This window comes from Centropristis striata, chromosome 3, assembly GCF_030273125.1.
Source record: "Centropristis striata isolate RG_2023a ecotype Rhode Island chromosome 3, C.striata_1.0, whole genome shotgun sequence".
In the NCBI taxonomy this organism is placed as follows: domain Eukaryota; kingdom Metazoa; phylum Chordata; class Actinopteri; order Perciformes; family Serranidae; genus Centropristis; species Centropristis striata.
In genome coordinates this window covers 5,272,503-5,297,204 of record NC_081519.1, presented here as the reverse complement: position 1 = coordinate 5,297,204, position 24,702 = coordinate 5,272,503, and the positions used below count along the sequence as shown (strand labels likewise).

General features: G+C 35.4%; 1 protein-coding gene across 1 annotated transcript in view; it reads left to right on the top strand.

Annotated features, from left to right (window-relative positions):
- Positions 1–7,225: 7,225 nt before the first annotated feature.
- The window catches only part of oxtrb (oxytocin receptor b), a 39,127-nt gene continuing 21,650 nt past the window's right edge, over positions 7,226–24,702 (top strand). Inside the window, exon 1 of the mRNA XM_059330081.1 lies at positions 7,226–7,382. The gene's annotated coding sequence lies outside the window, so the exon portion shown is untranslated. The remainder of the gene's footprint in view (positions 7,383–24,702) is intronic.

Genomic DNA, 24,702 nt, shown 5'->3' with positions numbered 1-24,702 from the left:
ACATACCTTTGCTGGACATAGGGTAATGTGCATGTATATTAATGCGTTATGGCCGCAGGATATAGATAAAAGCAGCTGTAGACCTAATTAAACAGGCAAAGATTTAACAAGCTGTGCACGCTCCCACACACAGCAATCAGTTTCTGAAGTTCACTTTTTGGCACAACGCTGGTCCAGATGCATGTGCAATGATTGTGCATGTCACTTTTTTTCAGATTCTGAACCATTGATATGCTGTGAATGTCGTGTACACCACCTTTTTAATTGTCCTTAACACAAGACAATGCAGAATAACTCCAGATACACTACTGGTCAAAAGTTTTAGAACACACCAACTTTTCCAGAATTTAATTGAAAATTATGCAGTTTAATGTTTCAGTGTACTCTGAAATTAATGCACATTTGCAACATTTAAAATTCTTTATTGAGCATGATAGTGTTTTGAAAGTAAAAAAAAGATTCAAAATCACATTTTATGTTGGACTAAAGGACTAAAAAAAACAACACAAAATGACCAAAAAAAGACACCAAAAGACACAAAATGACTAAAAAAAGACACAAAATGACCAAAAAAAACACAAAATGACTTACAAAGACATGAAAAGAATTCAAAAATGGACAAAATAGCCCAAGACTCCATAGAGTTAAGTTGTTAACCCACTTCTTGTTCCCTGAAAAAAGGCCTACTTGTATAATTCTGAAATGTACGTTATATTTTACCTTTTTTTATTTACCTCTGACCTTTGTACCCTTTCAAGCTGTTTATTTGACTTGAACTGCTTGATTTTCAATAAAAAACTGGAAAAATTGGGGTGTTCTAAAACTTTTGACCGGTAGTGTATGTAGTTTGTAAAGGCTGCTGATGAAGACTCATTTCCTCCATTTATAACAAATCTGATTGTGGTTTGATCAGCTGTGTGTGTGTGTGTGTGTGTTAGTCAGAGGCAGGCGTGTGATTGTTGTAGCAATTGTTTGACCAAAGGAAGCAGTTGCAGATTTTCAGTTGCTGCTCATTTGGTCTATTGGACTGTGTTAAATCAATCAGTGTCTGTGTGATTGAATTCATTGTGGTCACTTAACATGGCTCATCCAAAATCAACAAACAGACACGATTTAACACTGATGTGCACATTACTGTGAGATTTTGTATTTTTAATTCACACTCTTAGGGTGCAGCTCATTGTTTCTATATGAAACAACAGGATAAGAGGGGAAATTAGTTCATCTTATATAGTAACATTATGAGGTACCTCACATGTTAGGATCTTGAGCTTCAGTATATGTGGTCACACATGTTCTAGTATGTGTTTTTCATTATTTGAAACATAATAATAAGTTACAGGAGTAGAATATCATGCTCTGGTTGTTCCTGAAAACATATGACTGATCAATCCTAAATAATTCACCACAACTGTTATTGTTTTATGCCGATGCATCTAAGGTTTCTGCAAGAAAATGAAACTATCCATGATACACAGGTCCAGTTGAAATTCCTTGTTTTAGTCCATGTTGGTTCACTCGCTCGTGCAAATACCGCAAAGTCATCTCAGTGTCGTAAATGTGATTAACTCCATGTTTGTGTTTGATCACTTGATCTTAACAAGTTCAACCTGACAGGAAAATGTGAATTATACACATGGCTTAAAAGTAATTGAAACAATTAAGCTTGTGTACGGACTAGATGACTCTAAACTTTCAATTTTTTTTATGTGTAGCCATGTGTAGAGAAGACCTATAGGCATGTGAGGAAAAACCCCCATGGTGATCATTCAAGTTTGATCTAAATCATTTCATACCATGTTTATGATGTAAGAACAGGTAAAACGAACACGTTTTTAAAAATATATATATTTTTAATCTATTATTAATTTATATAATTTATTTTTGCCAGGTTCATTTTCTAAATAACTTTTTTTTTCAAAATAAAAGTTCTGAAAAGTTAAATGTTTTAATATATATATATATATATATATATATATATATATATATTTTTTTTTTAATTCATGTTGTTGTAGTACTCGTTTCAGCCACAAGAGGCTAAGGTGCACCATTACCCCACATTCTAAAACGGACTAAAAACATAATTTTTTCTTAAAGTTTTTGTCTGGAAACATTTTTATCTCTTCATGCAGTCTAAAAATGTTAACTTTCTAATACAATATTTAATCTCTCAGGGCTCCTGCACATATGACATAGTGCATTAATAAGGTTGTATTCAGACAATTCTCCTGTCATTTTATATAATTTGGGATTTTGTTTAAGTGTGCGTGACTTTCTACCTATATTTCCTGTACCAATCCTGTTCTTAAGCCCCTCCAGATCCCATTTTCCTCTCCAATAGGTTTTCTTCAAGCATGCAGTTCCAACTGAAGTGAACTAATTGCTGACCACAGACCGACAATATAATGTGACTCATTGCAAACTTTTACATTTCCTGCATGCTCACTGTTACACTTCATCTACCTTACAGACTCACATCACAACTGACAAAGTTGCAACATCAGCAGTGTGAATCATTGGCATTGTTTATGCCAGCTGGATACAACTAGGCCTCTGGGACATCAACACCAGGCAAAAACAGCTGATTCAGCAGATTTTAATTGCAAAAATACAAACAGTGTTTCTTGTTTAGTTTATGCACTGACTGGTTGGACAGATTGGGTAACTTTTTGCATATTTTCTAAATTAGCTCATGCTTTAAATTAAAAAAAAAGTGTCTTGATGAACCCTGTTTTTTACAGTAGCCTATGTGTTGTATCTGTTACAATCATTTCTTCCTTTGTGATTATTACAATCTATTCTTCAAAATGCAGAATATGACTTGAAATTGAAATGCGGATTATACACTTTAAAATATATGCATCTCAATAAATTAATATATCAAAGAAAAGTTTATTTTTGTCAGTAATTAAATTCAAGAAGTGGAAGTAAAACATTATATAGATCCATTACACACAGAATGAAATATTTCATGTCTTAATTTAATGTTTATTTAATTTATTCTAATTATAATGATTATGGCTTATGCTTAATGAAGACCTAAAATTCAGTGTCTCAAAAAATGTAATATTACATAAGACCAATTTTAAAAAGTATGTTTAATATGTAAATGTTGGCCTCTGAAAAGTATGTCCAGCTATATGCACTCAATATTTATCAGCTGTGGCTTTAAACGAGCAGTCAGGACTTTAATGTGATGTCACAACTATATTATATATATATTGGTTGAAATTGCAACTATAGAGCCATTACAGTCATTAATAAAGAGATGCATCTCAATAAATTAGAATATCATAGAAATGTTTATTTATGTCAGTAATTCAATTCAAAAAGGTGAAATAACACATTACACACAAAATGAAACATTTCATGTCTTCATTTATTTAATTATGGCTTACATTTAATGAAGATCTAAAATTCACTGTCTCAAAAAAAAATGTATTATTACAAAAGACCAATTTTACTTAAAAAGTATGAATATGGAAATGTTTCCTCTGAAAAGTATGTCATCTATATGACTCACTACTTGGTTGGGGCTATTTGACTTGAACTACTGGAAATAGACTTTTCCATGATATTCTAATTTATTGATATGCGCCTGTATATGAATATATTGCTGTTATATAAAGAATATCTCTCTGACTGGCGGCAGCGATGAAGCAGAAAAACCCCGACAGCAAATTTTTCAGTTCCACATGCTCTCAGCTGTTTCTGATTTAACACTCAGGATGCTGTCTAACAGGCAGATAGTTGCTGTATTCCCCTGTCAAGGCTATAGTTTATACTGTCCTCAGAGTAACACAGCATCATTTTTGTTCATGGTCCGGAACAGCTGCCAACATTTGTCTTGTTACCTCACCTCTGGTCTGCAGGTAAACTCCCCACAGTAACATGCCTCAATACTGTATGTTCCCTTTCAACGCTGCTCCACTTGAAGCTGACTGGCTGAGCTTTAACACAAAGCTGCTGCTGGTACTGGAAGTTTTCATCTGTTGTCTCTCTGTTTCTTTTACTTTAATGCAATCAGACAAGACGAGAAGAAAAAAAAACTTTTTTTAGGACAATGATCAGAAAAAAAGAGGACTCTAAGGGCTTATGCTTTAATTAAATAAACTGTTTTGAAGGAGATCTCAGCTAAACGGAGACAAGATGTACAGTACAGTAAGAGATCCAGCTGATACAATAAAGCACAATGACAAACAAAAGCCTCATCTTAGGATACTTTCAAGTTGCAACCAGTTAGAAAACTGCCAGAGTTGCAAGTTAATTGTGAATTTGTATGTGTCATACTCAACTTAATATTATCATCTATAGTTTAGGTAAATATATTACTTTTAAATATGCCAGTGTTTGTTTGAACATACAATTCTTTGGTAACACTTTACAATAACCATCTAAGTAATGTTTATAGATGGTTTATAAACCAATTATTAACCATTTACAAAGTGCTATACATATTTAATCTTTAAATGTTTTCAACCAATTTCTTAAAGGTAAATTAATGATTTCAAAATCATTAACATACTTAATATGGTGTTAAAAATGTTAAAATAAGTGCAACTGAAACTATTGATAAACTATTAATTATAATTTAATTGTTTGTTAATGGTAAAGTAACTATTAACTTATATTTAAATACCATCTATTTGTCATTTGTAAATTATTTAGTTAGTTGAACATTAATGAATTATCTATTTACCATTCTAAATGGCCTATATACGGTTTATAAATGATTAAACATTAATAAACTATCTGTTTACCATTTATAAATGATGGTTATTGTAAAGTGTTACCAATTCTTTAAACCCATGCAACACAGGCAGGTATGGATGTAGTAACAATCACAGCTAACACTGCACCAGTTTCCGTGTTACCACTTTCCTACCTCACTCATTTAGCATACAAGGTCAGGCTTTTGTGGCACCTGATGAAAAAAGAAGTGTTTTTCTGGTTTTATAACAGAGCCTCAGACAAGTGTTTAAGTGGTGCTTTAAATTCAAATTAGCTGCAGCAGAAGGGGACATTTTGTCAAAGCAAAATCTACTGTTCAGACTAATTAGAGAAGAAGACATGCTGTCTTCTCAACATGGCGATGTGTGCAAACAGAACATAAGCACCTTGCTTCTTGTGGCAGGATCAGTGGCGTTAAAATCAGTGCTTGAAATAATATTCAGATCCCTTACTTAAGTGAAAGTACTAATACCACGCTGCAGAATTACTTCACTACAAGTAAACGTCCTGCATTCAAAACTTAAGTAAAAGTACAAAAGTATCAGCATCAAAATATACTTAAAGTATCAAAAGTACTTATTATGCAGAATGGCCCCACTCAGATTTTTTTATATATCCCAAATATATTATATTATTATTGATGAATTTATGTAAGCAGCATTTTAATTTCCTAAAGGTAGAATTAATTTGATCTCCTTAACATACTGTTATGAGGTTTAATTTCAACAAATGTCAAATCACTTTAAATTGATCATGTTTTTTATGTTAAATCTCGTCCTGAAAAGTAACTAAAGCTGTCAGCTAAATGTAGTGGAGTAAAAATATAAAGTTACATAAAATAGGAGTACTCAAGTAAAGTACAATTTCATCAAAATTGTACTCAAGTACAGTACTTGAGTAAATGTACTTAGTTACTTTCCACCACTGGTTAAAATCGTGTTAATTGCTTATTTAATTGAATGAAATGAAGGTGGATAGAACTGCGAAAAGTTGAGTTGTGAGTTGGAAATGTTAAGCTTGCTTGTGTGTGTAAACTGTGCCAGAAACAAGATGGAAATGAAATGTGAACGAGCCCTGCCATGCAGCCTCGGGCTCCTCCAGCCCCTGCAGTGCGAGAGGTGCAAACATCCAGGTGTCTGTTTCCAATCAGAGGGACACGGTGCGGTGGTACAACCCCCCTCCCATCTGCTCCCTGGCTCTGCTAGATATTACCAGCAACAACTGGAAGGTGCTGAGGTAACTGTCGGGAGACGTAGGGGTCCGATCAACTAAATCTCTCACAAGACAGGAATTTGGGCCTGAGAGGAAGGAGGAGAGCAAACAGTCAGATAATAACTGATGACCGGAGGCAGACGTCAAAGTGCCAAAATCCTCCTGGCAGGTCACAGTGATTAATATCTCATTCAACGAGTCTAATGCGCTTATGGAAAAATGCAGGTTATTTGTATCCTGGAGGTGAGAGGGATAGATCTGGATGAAAAGAGAAAGGTCCTATCAAAGTCAGATTAAAACTTTTGAGTTATTTTGCCCCGAATGTTGCCTTCTGCACACAATTTTGATTTCAGGATGCTAATATACAAAATGGTCAGCACTCATGTTAAGGGAACAGCAGGTCATTTCTGTGGAGCAAATGGTTTATTGATATTTTATAGTTCATAGTAATGCTGGCATTCCCTCCTTTTCCTTTTATATCTTTTAGTTATATTTCGTCATAAAGAAAAGGGACATTTTGACAAATGCACTGAAATGTCCACCGAGAATAGTCTGTGTGCATACTAACAAGCTGTAAAGACTGACAACTACACTTTGAGGTGGACGGCCAGTCCACGCCTTTACTTGAAAAGTTTACCAACTTTTTTTTGCGTAAACAGTGTCACAGCTTAGTCAATCCGATTTATTTGTCTAGAGGTGGGAATCAGCAGAGACCCCAAGATACGATTTTATCCCGATACTTGAGTCACGATACGATATTATTGCGATATGGTGAGTTTTGCAATACAATATATTGCAATTTAACTGTTTAGCTGCATTTTGTGTCCACTAAATTAAATTCAGTCAAGAATTGTTTTGTCAAATAAGAGAAAATTATCAGTCTATTCATCTCACTTCAGTCTTTTTTTTTTCCCTACGGTGCCTATTGATTCCTTAGATCTTCTAGTATGATATAATACCAGTATCTCCAGTATATTCCTAAAAGTGAGCCCGCTACAGCCTCCAAAAAACCCCCCCGCCAAAAATACTGAGCCGTCGGAACGCTAAATATCTTACTTGGCGGCCATGAATCGATATAGTATTGGCATGCAAAATATCACGATACTATGCCGTATCGATTTTTTTACCCCAACTCTATTGTCAATCTATCTATAAAAGCAAGAAGTGTGTGTCTGGGGCATATCTCGCTGATCGTTGTGATTTCGTATGTGGCTTGCACATGGCACGAAGGTGTGCGTCCTCGATTTTGAAGATTTTTTAATTCATTTTTCAAAATATTATTTACGTAGGATGTGTTGCGTCATTGCACTGTTTCTGATCGGACGCCTTTTAGTGGAGCTCCGCCCCCTTTTAGGGGAGCTCCGCCCCATTGTGTGATAGGCCTACACCTGGTCAGTAACACAATTCACTCTGGATTTCCACCCTGACTCATCTCATCTGTAAGTCTATTTAGCCTACCTATCTTTAGGAGTTTTAAAGTGCGCTACAAGGTTCAATTTTCCAATAATATTCGAATAGTTTCCAGCAAATATCAATGTTCAATGTGTGTGTGTACCTTATGAAAAGTGTTCATAAGGGTTTTATGGAGTTGCAGACGTTGTAGTGGTCTGCATGTAATGTGCAAATTCTGTTATTCGTGATTAGCATGCTATGCAGAGATTAAGCTTTATTTACTTCTGATGTTGCATTACTATGTAGTTCAGGGATGACATTCATGTTTCTTAGCGTAATGCCCATAATCATTTGATATGAGATACTTACATGCAATATAGTCTATCAGCTAATTGGGTTCATGTTAATGTACTTTTAGTGCAGCATACTGCGTAATGTGCTATCTCACGATTAGCATGCTAACAAATACACACTTCCTACGGGCACTGCACTAGTACTAATAAATCAAACCAGAAATAGTTTTTTGACACAACATTGATATCATCCCCTCTAAAGTTACGATGAATTTGTTAGTGTTGTTGTAAGCTTGCCGCTCAAATTCAATTATTGCAGGTTTAAGCATTTGCATTTGGACCAACTTTCTCCAATTTCTTTCTTCTCCCATTCTTTAACCACCAGTGAAACATACTTGACTTGACTCCTGATTTTTACTCAGGTAAAATGCTGAATAAAGGACTGTTATTGGTCTTTCGACTATGTAACTGTAACTAACTGCTACTTTTACTTCTTCTGCCACTGTTGAGAGTCAAAGGTCAAGTGTCTTTCAGAGGAGTTAAGGTGTGACTTCCTTTACTCGCACTGTTATCTCAGAAGCTGGCATGTGGCCAGGAGCAGAAATCCGTCTCCATTTCAACATTTATCCAGACATCTCTGCCGTGAACATAAACTGTGTTTTGACACATTTTGAAACTGGGACGATTTCACTGCATGAGAACTCATCCAACTCCCATCTGTTCAACATACAACTGAAGTTTCTGTCCTTCAAATATAAAGTCCAGTGGGTCCATTATGTAAATAGCCAGAGGCAGCACAAATTGAGATTTGATATGCATAGACTTTGAAATCTCATGAATACGCAGCTTGAAGCCTTCTTACTATGTTACACTGCTGGGAGATTCTCCGCTATCGATTTCATGGATATCATCTGTCTCTGGTTAATATGAGATACAGATGTAGAATTTCTTTCCCACATTTGATATGCACTGTGTTATACATGAAATACTGCGGCGGGGGATAGTTTATTTGCTTGGCCTCTGCTCTTTTGTGGACAGCCACAGTGGACAGTGGCATCAAACTGCAAGAGTCTCATGCACGGAGGGATGTAGGACTGAATGTGTTTAGACATCCTGATTACTATATTTTCCTGACCTTGTCTAAGGATACTCAAAGAAAATAACTTTCTCAGACCGTTGCCACACAGCAAGGCTTTGACCCTCTGTGTTGGAGTTTCCATGTTCTACTTGTGTTGGTGTAAGTTTTCTATGGGATCCTCCCGTAGTCCCAGACCTACAGGTTAGGTCAGTAATTGACGTATTAGTTGAGAATGTGAGCATGAATGGTTCTGTCTCTATAGGCATGTTTCCACTGAGTACTTTTTGAGTAGTTTTTAGAAACTGGCTGAGTGTTTTGGCTACGCCCACTAGTTAGTTCCCCTCAACCTCTGTTCCCATACAGGTACTTTTGTAGCGTCTTACCAACAGAGTTCGAATGTGACGTCAATAGTTCTGTGACACTTACGTGATTATTCAGCGACAATTTTGACCGTGGCGTCAATGACGTGACACTGACAACAGATCGGCAAGTCCAACCAGTCGAGAAATCAACATGGAAGGAGAGGAGACGGTTGCTGTCTTACTGTTCGTTGTGTTTGTTTATTGTTTATTGTTTATTGGATCCCCATTAGTTGTCACCATGGTGACAGCTATTCTTCCTGGGGTCCCTAAAAAGCAAGACACATAACAGTAACATTCACATGCATCATACATACACAGTACAAGTATATACAAACATAGTACAAGCACCTACACATACATACTCACACATATACACAGACACATTCAGAGATCAGTTCATTAAGAGCTGTCTCTGTACAAGTTTAAACACATAAAAAATACAAAATAAGGCATTCTGCAGCTTTACAGATATCAGTCAACTGAATTTAACCTAATTTTTGTACTCAAAACAGCTTTTTTCAATTCCCTTCTAAATCCTGATTTCTTACACTTAAGAATGATGCAGTACGGAAGTCCATTCCAGTATACAATAGCTCTGTACAATACAGTTCTTTTCAGAGCATTTGTCCAGGTCTAGGTAGTCTGAAACGACAGCTTTTGTATGCCTGGTCTTGGAGACCGTGCACCGGACAAGGATCTCAGTCTGCTCTGCTTATTTCATTTAAAAATGGTGCTGTTATGTTATGGTTGTGTCGAGTTCCACTCACATCACATTCCGCCTCAACCGTATCCAGTCAGCGTCAACTAGTTAGTAGTGCCTCAAAAAAGTACCTACCTGAGGCAGGTACTAGAGGCACTACCTGAGCCACTAACCAGTGAAGTTGGGCGGATCCTCTCTCCCAAGACACACCCATAGCGGCTCACTAGAGGGGAAAGTAACTAATGGAATTGCGCCTAATGTTTCAGCCTGGTGATAGTCTGGTGACTGGTCCAAGGTGTACCCCGCCTCTTGCCCCTCAACTGGGATCTGCTGCAGCCACGCTTAGAGTTAGAGATGATGGATGAATGGAACTCCTGAAAGCAATCAAAATGTACACTGAAAAAAGAACCAACTTAATTGAATTGTTTCATTTGATAACACCTAAATGAATTAAGTTCTTTCAAATTAATTTAAAACAGTTGTGTTAATCTAACTTATTAAATTAATTTGAAAGAACTTAATTAATTTAGGTGTTACCAAATGAAACAATTCAATTAAGTTGGTTCTTTTTTCAGTGTAAGAAATGTCAATTTGCTTGTTGTTTAGCTACATGAGTGGTGTGCCTTTGTGAATGGCAGTGTCAGTCTGTCAGACTAATGGCACTTGGTACAGACATCCATGGTGCAAGGTTGTTATAGTTAACGAAACTAATGAAATAACGGAAACTAGAAATGAAAAAAATTAATTAACTGAAACAAAAAAATGACTGAAACTGTATTGTGTGGTTGCAAAACTAACTAAAACAAACTTAAATTTTAGTGAAAATGTCCTTTGTTTTTGTCTTTGTCAACTTTTTTCATACAGGAAGCATTGGTAAATCTGTTTATTGAGACGGATGTCTGCGTGACTCTGTGAGTCGATTGCCTTCAAAAAGTTCAGCACTTCACTCGAACCAAAACTCAAAACACCCAGAGCGCAAGAGTTAATAACCTTATTGGGGCTAAGCTGGATAAGGCAAAGGAAATAAAGGCAAAATTTATTGTGCCTTTTTTTTTTAAATCTCGCACCCAACAAATACCCCATTACAAAAAACTAAAAATAACACTAAAACTGATAAAAACTAGCAAACTCACTCTAAAAACGAATTAAACTAACTGAATTTGAAAACAAAAATTCACAACAAAATTAAAACTAAAACTAATGAAAAATCCCAAACTATTATAACCTTGCCATGGTGTCCTTAGGACCAATCTTCATGTATTTATTCATTTATGTATATATTAATTTGTCAGGAATAGTGCAAAAATTCTCCACAGCTGTGTCAGTGCTGGAGAAAGGTTTGGCTCCACCCATCATGGGCAGCCAGTCCGTGGCCCAGAGTGTAGAGGATCAGGCTTGTAACTGTAAAAATATCATCATTAGCAGGAGTACATAAGTTAAATTAAGCAGATCATAAATAGTGACATTCTCATAGATGTGACTTGATCATTACATTACCAATCTTTAACATACTTTGTCAATGTGTGCATATTTATTATCCCCAATTCACTTTAGTATGTGCGTGTATACACTGTAAGACTTTGCTGTAAATTTACAGTTAAATTCTAACAGTAACTTGCTGTATTATGATTGTACAGTATATTGCTGTGAACGCAATGCATTGTGGGAGTTATCATGATTGCTCAGGCATTCAGGAACTTATGGTTTTCAGCTGAGCATGTCGGGAAAATAAAGCCGTTATTTTCGAAAAGAAGAAAAGTTTTATTCCATTTTTGTCTGGGCTGAAATAATCACAATGTGTTGTTTTTCCAGTGAAGCTAATATAGCGTTTTCATGGATTAGTTGTAAAATAATTTAGAGTTAAACATTCAAACATCACGCTATTTTTTTTCTTCGTTTCGAGTCAGTTTGTCAGTAAACAAACCTGCATTTCTATAATACAGTAGAGGTACTGGCGAAACTGCTGCCAGTAATTTACTGTAATTTTACAGTAAAAAGTTTTACAGTGTAGTTTTTCATTAGCATGTGTGCACATGAGCTTTATGATTATGTATGTATGTTTATCTTCGTGTGGGCCCTTCTGTTCTTGTGTTTGCTTGTCTGTGTCCCATACTTGAAGTATAAAAAGCACATCTAAGTCCTGCTTCATGTCCAAAGCTGCATCAAAGCAACTCAAGTGCTCCAGAAAAAAGTCTTCTTGTGCATACAGTAATGACTTCTGAAGTCTAAAAAGGCCTTTTATATGGTTTCCTTTAGGCTTCGGTGGTCATACAAATAACGTCAGACCCCATTCAGCGGCGAGAGCCAGAGGACTGGCTTTCACTTGAAGGGATCAGAAATAATGAGGATCCAAAGCATCTAAACAACCATAGAGCAGTTTGTCCCACTCAGCAAGTAAATATTTACAATCTGTTCAGGAACTGAAGATTAAGTTTTCCTTTATCCTTCTGCCTTTTCATACACATACACAGAAATGTAAACTTATCCGGCAGAAACACAAGGTGCAGCTACAAACACTTTCCAGATTCACTGCAGAAATGTTAAGAAGACATAATTTGATTCATCTTATGTAACAACTAAAGCTGCTGTTCGGTTGTTTGGAGGTGGTTTGACAGGTGACGCAGTGAATCAACTTAAACACTTTCTATATTTCTGACAGGATGCAAAGTAATTGGTTGTGTGAATTCCTTTATTATCAAATTTATGAAATGTTTGTGTCTATTTTTCCATTTTCACAGAAGGAAATACCTAATTTCCTAAAGAAGAAGAACTAATGTTTATATATGCTTAATGTATATGCTACAAATCAGATGTGCTGAGGAGTTTTCGATAAATTTGACAGATTTATCTGAACTCTGTTGCTATTGCTGTGCTGATGGCATGAGAGCTTTGGGGTGCTGTTTCGTGTCCACGGTGGTTTGCTTGGATCTAAACAGGCAGAACTGGAACAAGTGATTATATTTTGTTTGTTTATTGAGATGACCACCAGTCTGCAGGGATCTGCTGGGAAGAAACTCGATGAAATTCATGACACCAGCAACTAAAAATATCTTGAGATTTTTGAAGGATGAAGGATTTCATGTTAACTGAAGGAGGTTATGTAAAACGCACAAGGACTTTGCTTTGATCTGACGAACGATGTTGGATCAGGGCGAGGTGTCTGATCACATACTTGTACTTACTTTCAATGAGGGTGATTTTTTCTGAAAAAGCAGTTGTGCATAGCATGTAGAATTTGTATAAAAAATACAGAAAAAGTTCAGCATGCTTAACTCTAACTCAGACCTCATCAGACAAAACACTGAAAATAAATATGTTGCTATTGTTATTCTTTTGGTGAGGAAAATTGTCTACAATTGGGACATTTTTGTAGAAATATTAGTTTTTGTCATATTGCAGTCATGCCATTTTTAGCAGTTGATTTTCAGAAATATATATGTATATATAATATTGACCCTAGACATTGGTCACATTCGTGTTTTTTTTGGAAAGGGCTTCAAAAGTTATTTTATTTTTTGTGCTTACATTGATTTTGTGTTGTTCTCAGGGTTGGGAGTAACAGAATACAAGTAACGTGATTACTCTTTTTAAAAAATACAAGATATGGGTAACATAACATTGTTACAGATAGAGTTTAAATGGGTGCTCTTCTGTTTTGGAGACGATCTGAATCAGGGGCCAAATACACAAATTATTTTAACTTTTGTTAACAATATGAGATAGGGCATAGCTGCTGTTCTTGCTCCAAAATTCATATCAGGCACACATTTCTCATAGACAGATTTAAGGAAAAAATGTGCAATAAAATGTGCATGCGCAGTGCGGAGGAGACGAACAGCCAAGAAACTGTCAGGAATATATTTCTGGAAATATAAGACCCAGATGAATGAGCTCAGCAGAATGATTTTGAAGTCAAAACTAATCTAAAGTATTTACAATATGTTACTTAATGTCAATAATCTAATAGAATATGTTACAAATTATATTTTTGGACAAATATCTAGTAATCTTCAGACTCCATTCTGAGGTAATGTTAGCGAGTATTGCACACTGATGTGTGTAGAGAGGTGAAGAGAGGCAAGGCATTTTGGTCCGTGCTTAAATGTCAAATCCTTTGGATGTTCCCAGCAAAACCGGCCCAAGTCCTTGATGTAGAATTCAGTAAAAAGGCTGTTATAGAAACCAACAAGGTCGGGGAAGGCCTCAGTATTTAACCCATAAGAACCCACGGTGACACCCGTGTAACAAACACTTTAAATCTTCTAGAATCTCCCATATTCAGCTTTATGCTTCACTTTAACTCATTGAATCCCTAAACAAGACTTCTCCAAAATGTGGCTGTGACTGGAAACAGAAGTGTGAAAAAGTAGCTAATTTCAAAAAGCTTATATTTGTTACTAGGCTACGTTTAAACCCATTTAACAATTCAAATCTGTTAATAGGGTGTCCTGTATTACATTTAACCTGTTCTGACCATATTTCCAGAACAAATTAAAGTTACAATCATGATATATGTTATGGAGATGCAAACAAAAAGGCAAATTTGTGTCTCTGTAAGCATAAAATGTGTCTAGTTTTATTTTAAAATAAGAAATATCATAAACATAAATACCATAAACGCCCAATGTGAGACATATGTCTCTTTGACATTTAGGGGTAGTATTTTTTATTTTTTTTAATCATAAATGTGTTCAATGTGGTCCATTTGGTCGGTGGTATATCCCCCATAATTTTCCTTTTAAGATTACTGGGTCTGGGTTCTTATGGGTTAAGCTGTGCTACAATCTGTTCACACTGTGGCAATACAAAGTGATTTATACATGTTCATTGATTCACATCGTACATCAAGTGGGTTATTTCAGTTTCTCACACATATTAAAGAGATGAAAACACTCCAGCTGCAGTTAGTGTAGCTCATGTCACTGTCACAGATACCCCAATCCAGTGTTGTTCCCCTCAGGCAAAGCTGGCCTCTTTGAAACAAAACATCTCATAAATATTCATATCTACTGCTTCAATCAAGTGTCACTACATTTAGGATTTGTCTTTTGTTTTAAAACTTATTCCAAAGCCTAAGAGTTGTTTTTTGGCCGAAAAAATGTTTTCTTTACTTGCAGCAAATATTTCTGGAACTAACTTGTCTGGATGTCATTGGTGGGAAAGCCCATTATTGGCCTATCATACCCTATCTAAAGAAAACACCTGACTTTGATATACACTACTGGTCAAAAGTTTTAGAACACACCAACTTTTCCAGAATTTAATTGAAAATGATGCAGTTTAATGTCTCAGTGTACTCTGAAATTAATGCACATTTGCAACATTTAAAATTCTTTATTGAGCATGATAGTGTTTTGAAAGTAAAAAAAAAAGATTCAAATTCACATTTTATGTTGGACTAAAGGACTTAAAAAAAGACACAAAATGACCAAAAAAAGACACAAAATGACCAAAAAAGACACAAAATGACAAAAAAAAGACACAAAATTGCCAAAAAAGACACAAAATGACAAAAAAAAGACCCTTTTTGTACCCTTTCAAGCTGTTGATTTGACTTGAACTGCTTGAATTTCAATAAAAAACTGGAAAAATTGGGGTGTTCTAAAACTTTTGACCGGTAGTGTACTTTTGCTGGTAACAGAGATACAAATACAGATAAGTTGACAACCAGCTTTCATCACGATGGAGGTGATAAGTGGATGTGTTGTTTATCTATAGTGTTTGGCCATGGTAATAACATGTTTTTATCTTATATACAGTACATCTACATCTCAGAAGGTATAAAATCATACTTATAGGATTCAAAAAGTTACATTAATATATGTCGAAATGTGTGTCCATGTTTTAAATAAGTGCATGTGCATTTACATAGGTCACTGGATAAAATATGTTGGTCAGAGCATGCATTTGTGAAAGGTCACTTATTGGGCTGATTCCCATAAATTGCCAGTCAACACATAATCTGTAATTTCCTCTGTCCATGCTGGTGTGTTGCTATCTTATTTTATTCTATAAACACAGCAACAGCCTGCGACCAAATCTCATTTCCGCCCGGCTTACGTGATGCAGTGATAAATTACAGGCAGAAAATTAAAACAAGAGCTGATGAGAGCAACTCTAAATGAAATCATGCTGTTGATGTTGAACAGCTTTTGCATTGCTCATACCAGTTTTGCTGACAAAAAGGGTAAAAAAAAAAAAAAAAAAAACCCTTCATACTAAAACATGCCTGCTGGTATAAATTTAATTTTATTGTGTTTTCATCTGGCATTATGTTTATTGTGTCATTATCACCGTATCTTCTCTTCAATAGCATGGATAAGACAATAAACTGCCACAGCGTATGATTTGTGGTCAATTAAACTGGAATGCACTTAAAGAGAGATGGCTATCAAGGCATGGGACTAGCAGGCTGCTCTAGGCTCTGTTAACTCTTTTGATTACCGGATTGTAATGAAATCTTTATTGCATATTGGTGTTTATTTTGTTTATGAGGTATAGAAGATGGCGATCGATGTATGGTATCAATCTTCTCATATAACGCCTGGCAACAAGGCAAATAAGCATTTTTCTCAAAATGTTCAGCTGTTCTTTTGATGCATCAGAAATATATTTGAACATGTTGCATCTTTCCATTCTTATTATAGCCTAACATTTCACATAGATGGAAGAGTTGACTATCTAGATTTTGATGTTGTTTTTCATGTTAACAGTGGGAAATCTGCATCACTACAGTATATCAGACTGTCCTCCCCATGAAATCAACCCCATGTGTTGTTTGTATAGCAGTTTAAAACGACCAACATGTATTTTTGGCACCATGTAGGGGCTGCAGTAATTGTGCAGGACGCTAAGGTGGAAGGGGATGTTACAAAATGTGAAAGCTTGGGCTAAAGTGAGGTTTCCAGTATAAAGAAAGACAAGGTCCACTTAAGGATGTAAGATGGATCAAACAAACACAGCAGACCTCCGTTTGTGTGCTTATTTCTGGCAGTTACATCCAATTATTTTATGTCTGTTAATACTTTTGGCAACACTTTACAATAACCATCATTTATAAATGGTAAACAGATAGTTTATTAATGTTTAATCATCATTTATAAACCGTATATAGGCCATTTAGGATGGTAAATACATAATTTATTCATGTTTAACTAACTACATAATTTATAAATGACAAATAGATTGTATATTAATGTAAGTTTATAGTTACTTTACCATCAACAAACAATTAAATTATAATTAATAGTTTATTAATAGTTTTAGTTGCACTCATTTTAACATTTTAACACCATATTAAGTATGTTAATGATTTTTTAAATGATTCATATACCTTTAAGAAATTGGTTGAAAACATTTAAAGATTAAATTGTATAGTACTGTGAATATGGTTAATAACTGGTCTATAAACCGTCTATAAACATCGCTTAGTTGGTTATTGTAAAGTGTTACCATATTTTTTAATATTTTTTACTTGTTTATTGCTAATACCTTTCTTATATTTCTAGTTTATACAGCTGTTTACTATTTATTGTTATTTTGCTATCCACTTTGCTGCTGAAACTTTGGAAATTTCCACGTTGTGGGACCAATAAAGGAAATCTTAATCTTTAACTATCTTTTGGAATGCCTCATCACTTTTTTTTATCCGAACCTTAGAGAAGTGTTTTTTTGTGTGCATAATCTCACCAAACTGCAAACATTTCACAACATTAACGACATGTTTTAAACTGAAAGTCACGTGACTTGGAAACAAACCAATAGGAAAAAATATCCATGGAATAGCCAAGGGATGTGTCATTAACTTGCATTGTAGCGAAATCCGTGTCAGTTTCACAGAAATTTGAGTGATTCCGTGGCTATTCCACGGATTTTGAGTTAAGCAAATCCGTGGCTATTTCACAGATTTCTACCATGTTCATGTAACGGTAGCAGTTTAAAACATGTCGTTATTTCATGGATTTCTGTGAGACCAGGTTGTTACATTTAGGTATGAGTACATTTTGGTCTCCTGCCACCGGTAGGGAAGCTACTTTTGGAAAGGAAAGGAACAAGCAACCTATGTCGCCATGCAGTTTCTAGGTTGGTTTTTCAGAGAACCCTAGAGACACATCTAGCTTTAAGGGAAATGCAAGAGATCTGGCTACTGAAAACTGGTACAAGATAACCATTGCAGAAGCTCCAAACACTTAAAAACGATATAATTTCTGTTTGTTGCACAAATGGAAGAATCAACTTGATGTCAGTGATACCAAGCATTATATTTTATTACATTATAAAGATTGTCTCCCTTTGAGACAGATAAGAACGATATGCTACAGCCTCACTGAAGGAAAGGACATAAATAGGAATGGTAATGTGCACCACATGTAGCAGGCCTCCAGATTTCACTGAAGATTACCCACTTACTCCCAAAATGTTGAACTGTAAATTGAATTTTCCTGTTAAAATTTAATCAGCCCAGGATGTTAATACAGAAGATCCATCAGGATCTTATTTTTAGCTCATATTCTGATAAATATCTTCTCACTGATGTACCCCAAAAAGAACAGATCCTGGTGTTAATGAAAATACAGCTACTGTCAAAGTGTATCTGTCTCTGTTCCTGCAAAATGTTAGTGTTGGACTTGTGTCTGTCTGCAGTACACCATGCTTGAAGTTAAAACTAAAGTTAACATATTGAAGGATTTAATGTAACTTCTATAGAACAGTTTTTACTTGTTTCATGCAGGCAGTTGATATCTTTCATGGTCTATATCAGTAGTTCTCAACCTTTTTGAGTCGCGACCCCCGCTCACTGAACAGAATCTCACACGCACAGTTCAGATCACCCAAAAAAGAAACAAAATGACCAAAAAATACACAAATTGACCACAAAATGATAAAAAAAAAAGACACAAAATGACCAAAAAAGACACAAAATGACCAGAAAAGACACAAAATGACCAAAAAGACACAAAATGACAAAAAAAAAGACACAAAATGACAAAAAAAGACACAAATTGACCACAAAATGATCAAAAAAAGACACAAAATGACCAAAATAGACACAAATTGACCACAAAATGATCAAAAAAAGACACAAAATGACCAAATAACACACAAAATGACAAAAACACACACAAAATTACTTAGTGGAGACAGAGCTGACTTCCAAAATGATTTGGCGACCCCCAATTGGGATCCCGACCCGAAGGTTGAGAATAGCTGGTCTATATGACCAAACAAGGTCATATTTTGTGGACAAACTAATACATCCAGGTAAGACCGCAACATTTCCAAAGATGTGCGTGTCACAAATATGTACAAGACATTACAACATACAAAGCAGTATTTCCATTTAAAGTAATCCTGCAGCCACAAAACTGTATCTTGGCTTTACGTACTTAACTCAGTGAAGTGCTGGAACAGGCAGTCACAAGATATGTAATGTTGTCATACATGGAAAGTTTTTCTTTAGGTTAAAAGCTACTTATAGGGACATTTTAAGGGGGTTATCAGCGTTCGAAAGGTTAAGAAAACATACATGTTCTTATTACAGACACTTACTGTTGTAGTTTGCTTATCAACCAACTTCACTCAGCTGTCATCACATCATATGACTTAATAATATAGATTTTTCACATAGCCTTGGCCTATAGGTCAACAATCAACACCCACTCTTTCCTGTTTGGTTTTGGTCTGGCACTGAGGAACGTATCAGAATATATAGGAAGATCTAAAGTTAGACTGTACTCAGAAAGACATTAAGCATTGACAAGCACAGATGGGAAAAAAAAGACTAAATGTATTTTCTGTGCAGCCAGAGTTATCAGCCAGTTCCCAAGTAGTTAAAACTGGAAATTTAGTGCAATTAATTAATTTATTCGAACATGTGTCAGTTCATTTACAAGGTGAAAATAACAGCACCATAGTATGCAGTCTGAAATATACATTACAGGTATTAAATCCAGAGTTTTGTATAATACAAACAGACAATTAAAAGTGTTTTTTTGTTAAAATGTGAGTTAATAATTCGTACATAATTCCTCATGTCAAGTTATTTAAGTAATGAGCCAATTCATTTTGTATGAAATTGTATAGAAGACTAATTAATGCATTTCCCAGAATAGCAGTGCTAGTATAATAATTATGGTTTAAGAATAACATGGATATGTTTTTGGAAACAGGGTGTAAATTTTTTTTGCTACTGTATCGATTTGCATTCAGGTGAGTTTCAAATCAAATCCGGCTTTGGGATAAAAATGCCAGTCCCCCCATTTATTTGAGTGGGGGTAGTGGGGCCGAAGCCAGTCTGAACTTAGGGGGTCTGGGAGCTGCTTACCCTGTACATCATTTGGGAAAAAACATGATGGTTGCAGAGAAAAAAATCATGCTGTAGATCCTACAGCGTGCTATAGCAATTTGTTCTCCAACTATCTGAATGCATAGCACAACAATTGTTGAGAATTACCAATTTTCACTCCAGCCACCTCAAAAGAGGCAAGAATTCCCTGATGTTACTGTCTTTTAGTAGCCTGGGTATACCCAGACTGCCTTGCATGCTCGAATTTAATTTCGAACTCATTTGAGAATAGTCTGGTGTTAGCCAGGCTAGTCTTTTAGTACATAGGGTGGACATTTCTCTTAAACGGCATCGCCAATTTGGAAACCAATTTTTCTTATGTTATACTGGAGTATAGAGTTAAAAAAGAATAATATTTAGCTGATAAATCTGCTGAATTTTAATCCATCCCATCATATCTAGGCTGGTCTGATTACAAATCAAGGGTGAAACAATGCAAAGTGAATGTGGTCCTCAATACTCTGAACTGAATATTATCCCAGCAAAAAGACATTTACCCAAAAGAATAGCTTCACGTAGCATAAAACAAGCCCCCATGGCAATGTTTGGGCAGACCTAATACATGGATATATTTCCCCAGTAACATAACTTTTTATATATTTGCCGCTCCAGTCAAAAAAAATGATTGGAAATGACAAAAAAATTGAAGGTATTTTTTAAAGAAAACATTTAGGGAGCTTCTATCAGTCAAATTGTGAAAAAAATAAAATATCTACTTACTTGCCATTTACTTGAAACTCCCACAGCACTAATGGCCACATTGCCTCATTTGGTGTGAATGCAGCCTGACTCTACACTGTAAAAAAAAATCTGTTTAATTTACGGTAAAATACCGGCAGCTGTGGTTGCCAGAACTTCACCGTAAGAAATACAGTGAGCGTATGTAAATGTAAATATCAGCAAAAAAACTGTAATTTATACTGAATAATCCCATTACTTTCAGGATAATTGTGTCATCATGGTATTTCTCCATTCATTTTACAAGAAAATTGTTTATTTTTACAGCACAACTGTGTGTTTTCTACAGTTTATGACAGTAGAATTTAAAGTTATATGCTATTCTTTGATTTACAGTAATTAAAAGTATCTACTACGGTGATGTACAATGTTCAATTTTACGACCTATTTCTGATGCAATTTGACAGTGTTTTACTGTCATTTCTACAAACATTTTTTACAGTGTAAATCAGGTACTAAATAGCACAAAATTCACAATATGTACTATAAAGTAATGCATTATACTGATGTGTAAGCAGGAATGGCTCATTAGATTGTAACTAAAGTGCCATTGTTGACCTTTGTTGGATAGATTATTGTAAATTATGTTTTCTTTTTTTGCTTTCATGGACAAAGAATACTTTGAAGTACTTTATTTGCCAAGCTTTGTTTTTTTGTTTTAACTCAAATTCCTTCTCAGCTTAGCTAATACCGCTCAGATAAAGCTCCATTACAAAAGGAAAATCCTCCTGTTTCTTAACACTCATTGCCTGTGGATTTGTTTGAAGAATTCAAAAGTAGTCTCCATCTTGTTCCCATTTTTCATGCTCCCACTGAGATCTGTAAACACAATATCTTCTTTCACTGGTACAATACACAGATATGACTGAAACCAAGTGAGCAGCCAAGACATGTCACATGTGTGCTGTTTAAGTATGGTAAAAGTAAGTATCCCACTGTTAAACTGAATTAATCAGGTTTGAATTGTTTTTAAAAGAAATGTTTTTAACGTGAAGCCATGTGTCAGAAGGTCATTATTGTACTACAAAATCGAATAAACAACACAGTCTTGCTCTCTTTATTATATATAACAATTATGAGAACTAATCAAGCGTTAATCAGTTAAATTAAATCAACCTCAGCTCCTTTTTTGCTGTCAGAACTGACAACAAAATACGGCAATACATAAAAAATTGATTAAAAAAACTAAAACCAAACTATGATGTATAAACAAATCAAAATATTGCATTATGTTTTTAAACAGACCTACAGGTGCATCTCAATAAATTAGAATATCATGGAAAAGTAAATTTCCAGTAGTTCAAGGCAAATAGCCCCAACCAAGTATTTAATGCATATAGATTGACATACTTTGCAGAGTCTAACATTTCCATATTAAATATTATTATAATGAAAAGAAAATTAAATAAATTAAGACATGAAATGTTTCATTCTGTGTGTAATGGATCTATATAATGTGTTAATTCAACTTTTTGAATTGAATTACTGACATAAATAAACTTTTCCATGATATTCTAATTTATTAAGATGCACCTGTAAATATTAAACAGTCATACTCCTTTATGGAAAGAAAATCAAGAATAAATACATAATTGTAAACATAACTATTTAGGGTATTTTTTTTTTTTACCTCCACAGAGCAAATAAAACAACTTCAAAGAAGGTGAATTCTCCAAAAACTTAAAAACAATAGATAATATTTTCAATTCAATCTGCTTCAGTTTTATTTAGAGATTTATCACATTACAGGCTCACTCTTGCAGCTCTTGCTATTGGCTGCCCAAGGCCACTCTCCATGCAGTGTAATTACCGCATTTCATGGAGGAGAGTACTCCGTGCCTCTCCGCACCTCCAACACATCTGATCCCGGCTCAGCCCCATCTGGTGTAATTTAATGGGCGTAACGTAGACTCTGTTTGACATTATACCGGATAGCTTTCCCCCTCTTCTTTTATACTGATCTCATTCTTTTAGGACATGCAGTTGTTGATTGAGGGCAGGTGATAATCTTAGCACAGGGCAGTTTTCCGGACAGTTTTCCGTGTGTTCAGTGGCGGTTCTAGACCAATTTTACTGTGGGGGCCAAGGAGGGGCCAGTGTTTAATCAGAGGGGCACATTAGCACATGAAAAAATGGCAAAGATGATATTTAAGCATTCAAAATCTTTGAATGTCTTGAAAAAGACATAAAAATGACCAAAAAAGACACAAAATGACCAAAAAAAGACACAAAATAACTAAAACAGACACAGAAAAAAACACATAAATGACACCAATGACAAAAAAGGCACAAAATGACAAAAAAGGCACAAAAAAAACTAAAAAAGACACAACAACAGACACAAAATTACCAAAAAAAGACACAAAAAAGACACAAAAAGACACAAATGACCAAAAAAGACACAAAATAACTAAAACAGACACAGAAAAAAACACATAAATGACACCAATGACAAAAAAGACACAAAATGACACAAAATGACAAAAAAAAAGGCACAAAATAACTAAAAAAGACACAACAATAGACACAAAACTACCAAAAAAAGACACAAAAAAGACACAAAAAAGACACAAAAAGACACAAATGACCAAAAAAGACACAAAATGACTTACAAAGACACGTAAAGACATGAAAAGGATTCAAAAATGGACAAAATAGCCCTTTAAGACTCCATAGAGTTAAACTATTATACAATGTACACATTCTGGGTTCCTTTTGTGTACAATGAGATGTTGTTTGAACAATTTGACACAGGGGCCACAGCAGGGGCCAAAGGCTTCTTCACAGGGGCAGTGGCCCCTGGAGGCCCCTGTGAAGAACCGCCACTGCGTGTGTTTCCGTGTGTTTCCGTGTGCTGTGGCTGCCTTCTGCTCCCAAACAGTTGCAAGTTTCAAATGCAGGGGAGGAATTTCCCCAAGGGTGCTACTAACGTATGAACAGTGGACAAAATAACTTCCTCTGCTGTGGCATTTGCGTGAGGAGAAGTCATAACCAGTTACGTCAACAATTACTTCAAATGACAAGACATTGCATCTGTTATTTCAATTCACTTTTTGTTTTTCTCTTTCCATGTATCCTCAAAGTCCCTGGCTGACTGTGGGCAATTCCACCACACTTAATATCCTTTCTAACTACTGTGTGATACGATACTTTCCAAATTACCACAGAGGCCATATGTCAGCGGAGCCGCGAGGGGTCATTGTTCATTGAGAAACTAAACCTGAGAGATTCCTTGCCAATAGCCTACAGTATTTTTGTTATCTTATCGAGTACTGTTGGAGAGGGAAGCAAATGGTTAGGTGTAGTTTTTATAGAAAATTTGCTGTTAGATTTGACTCCTATAAGTGTTTTAACAGCACGGGGGGGCATGTTGCTTCAGGTACTGGTAGGACATGAAATACAATCCAGGAAGTTCAGTTTGAGTGACAGATTAATGAATTTGAAGGCTTATAAGGCACCAAAACATTTATAATATTAAGACAGGATTCTACCACTCATACAACTCTATTTTTCTTATCCACTTTAGGGCTGCGTTTGAGGGAAATCAGGGCAAAGATTGTCCTTATATACCCCTTTATGACCAAGGGGGTTCTTGGACCGGATCAGAGCTAGTGCCTAATCTTGAACCAGTTTCTCATTTTTCGACAGCTAAAGAACCAGGAAAACTCAGCCAAGAAAACTGGTTCCAGAGTGGCACCAACTCTTTGCTGGTCTCGAACTACGAACTGCTTACATCAGGGGCTTGGTTTAAGATTATCATGACCAACAAGACTAACGAAAATATGTATCATTCATTTGATTTTATTTGTTTGTTTAACTGCAATGTGACATGTTGCGTTCACATTACAGCT